The 3,036-nt window shown below is 36.0% G+C and overlaps 2 protein-coding genes across 2 annotated transcripts in view; one reads left to right on the forward strand and one right to left on the reverse strand.

The window, feature by feature from the left end:
- LOC107582937 (uncharacterized) overlaps positions 1–3,036 on the forward strand; it is a 23,002-nt gene that overhangs the window by 11,156 nt on the left and 8,810 nt on the right. The window lies entirely within an intron of this gene.
- LOC107582896 (GTPase IMAP family member 8-like) overlaps positions 718–3,036 on the reverse strand; it is a 34,984-nt gene continuing 32,665 nt past the window's right edge. Inside the window, exon 5 of the mRNA XM_016268922.1 lies at positions 718–866. The gene's annotated coding sequence lies outside the window, so the exon portion shown is untranslated. The remainder of the gene's footprint in view (positions 867–3,036) is intronic.

Here is a 3,036-nt window from a genome sequence, read left to right on the forward strand (position 1 = left end):
ATCTAAAGAACCTTTTGTGCAATGGAAATCTTCTATGGATGTTAAAGGTTCTTCATGGAACCATCAATGCCATCAATTTTAAGAGTGTCCAGCTTCACTATTTAATTTCCCATCATTTTTAATCCTTTTAAACTATTTACTTCAATAATTAAAAGTAGTAAATGGTTGTGGCGTGTGGCGTGTCACACAGAAGACAGATTATGCTAGTTTGTGACAGTAAGTGTCAGACGTGGGTGTGATCAAGTGGAAGAGTGGGACGTGACACTATTAAACTATTTTATTTTGACATCCCATGACGGGTTCTCTTTTCTTTTTTTATGTCTCTGAAGTCATTTCTCGTTCTCAAACGTGCACTTAGATGGAGTATTCCCCTTAAAAGAGAACTTAGTTGGCGGTTGGAGCGGTTGGGTGTGTGTGTGCCATCCTCCTGCTGTGTACAATAGTGGGGTCTTTTCCTCGCCCCCGTGTGTATGGTGAACAGGATGGGGGTTTCTGGCCTGCGGGGTTGGGCCCCTCTGGCGTCTTGAAGCGGGTTCTGAGTGAGATTGATGAGGGTCGGGACCCCCCCCTCCCCCCTCCTGGCCCACCAAGTCCCCCCCGAGGGCAGATAGTGCCTGTACACCCCCGAACACTCTCGCTTGCCAGAACTCTCCGTGTGCACGGGGCAAACCCAGCTGCGCCCTTCCGTTCCCAATCTTTCTCTTTTTTTATCTCTCCATTTATGCTTTTTAATTCTTTTATTGCTTGTTCTATCCATCTGGTTTCTTGCTTTTTGCTTTTCTCACTCGGGACTGAGTGTCCTGGCAGTTCAAAAGCTCAGTGATGATGGGTGGCTTGTGCATTTCTTCTTTACTCTTTTTCATTGTCTGAAAGCAACAGAGAGAAAGCAAAAGTAAGAGGGAGGGAAACAAACATTCTCACATAAATTCAGGTCCTGATTTATTTCGGGAGATCTGATGCAACCGAACAGCTGAAAGCTGCAATGAGATGTTTCTGCCGGTACCGCAGTGATAGAAATGCTGAGTCATACCTATTGTGGAAAACATGGTGAAAATGTTTTATTTATTTTTTCTGTTGACAGTATTTTCTTACGTGTGCAGTAATAAAAAGAGATATGTACAAAATGCCTTCTGCAAAAACAATCAACTCATAAAGTAAAATAAAATAAAATTTGGCTCTGTACAATGTTAAGATTTATTTTCTGGGAATGTATGCAAATGTGTGCATATTTTATTAGATAATGGCTCATTTGCATATTCAAACATAACATTTCAGAAAACTTGTAATACAGAAAATGTCTTAATCTACTGTTATTAATCCTTTGGGGAAATATATTATTTATTTATTTATTCTTGCTTCAATTTTTAAAAAATCTCTAAATTTCTACTTAAATTTCGTTGGAGAAATAGACACAAATGAAAAGGTAAAGGTATATAAATTAAGTTTATAAGTATAGTGTAGCTATAAAAAAAAATTGGTTTTAAGAAAATTTTAATGAGAAATATTTGAGTTCATTTTGAGATATCCGACTTTTGAATGCACTATAAATTCAAAATATGGGGATGTACAGAATATTTTGAGAACTTTTTTGCCAATTCATAAATCTCAGGATTTGATTATTTAAAGCGTTCCATGCCACACCATTCACGCTAAATATGCAGTTATATATTTTACAAATATTATTTAAATATATTTTTGTATTTTTAAAAATAAAATAAAACCAAATAAAATGTTTTGTTTTGTATTTTATTTTATAAAACAGCAAAAAGCACTATATTTTTAAATTTTATATATACAAATATTAATGTATATATATATATTTATATATAATATTTCTATTTTATATATTTAAATATATGATTATTTATTTATTTTTGATCAGATGAAGTGTAAGAAAAAGAAAAACTGTCATTTCATTTAACAATCACTGTATATATGTGCATATAAAACACATTTGAGTTTTTTTCATTTTGAGATATCTGACTTTTGAATATGCTATGAATGCTGATTCATACTCATAGTGAATAGATATCAAATGTATATAGCAGAGCAGAATAATGGGAGGAGTATGAGGTCGGAAACTAAGTGAACTTTCCACACAGACTATTTTCAGAACTCCGTTGCCAATCCATAAATCTCAGGTTGTGATTATTTAAAGCTTTCCACGGCGCACCATTCACACTAAATGGTGTGAGCTACATTCCTACGCTACGGAAAAAAAGCCCCCAGAAGGCTTCTTCCATTACTTCTCATTAACTACGGCCCCCGTGGCTGTTGATGTTACACTTCGGTTGATTAAACGTTTGTCATTTACACTTTCATCAAGCATCTCTGATTCTGTTCCAGTGTGAACATGTCAGTTGTCGTCGCTACACGTCCGGTCGCGATGAAAGATTTTTATCAAGTGACCAATCCAAACTCTCAGAGCTGGTTTGAAGGGCAGGCTGAAGTCAGCCGTGACCATCTCTGTAAAATGTTAGGAGTTGTTGTGACAGTTATCGTGTTGTGTTTGTGATTTTATTGCACGGAGTAAATGAGTTTTAACAGATGAAGTTTGGGTGTTGAGATAAAATGTCAGTTCAAGGCCTCTGAGTGTCGGATTTACAATTGATTTACTCTTTCCAGAGCTTGCCAAGACTTAGAGATATTGGAATGATTGACTCATTTGCATTTGTAAAAGTTGTCCTGGATAATTTTCTAATTTCAAATGTTTTATTTTTTTTTTGCTTTATTGTAATTTAAATAATAATTTAAAAGTTCTATAATAATAATAAAAAAAAATACACACACACACACACACACACACACACAGTCTGGTCAGCTATCCTTGTGGGGACTCTCCATAGGCGTAATGGTTTTTCTACTGTACAGACCGTATATTCTATTGCCCTACACCAACCCTACCCCTAAACCTACCCCTCACAGGAAACTTTCTGCATTTTAGACTTTCAAAAAACGTCATTCTGTGTGATTTATAAGCTTTTGTACCCGTGGGGACCACAATTTAGGCCCCCACCGTGACACGAGTCCGTCAGG

The sequence above is a fragment of the Sinocyclocheilus grahami genome, unplaced genomic scaffold, assembly GCF_001515645.1.
Source record: "Sinocyclocheilus grahami isolate Dianchi unplaced genomic scaffold, SAMN03320097.WGS_v1.1 scaffold48.1, whole genome shotgun sequence".
NCBI lineage: Eukaryota > Metazoa > Chordata > Actinopteri > Cypriniformes > Cyprinidae > Sinocyclocheilus > Sinocyclocheilus grahami.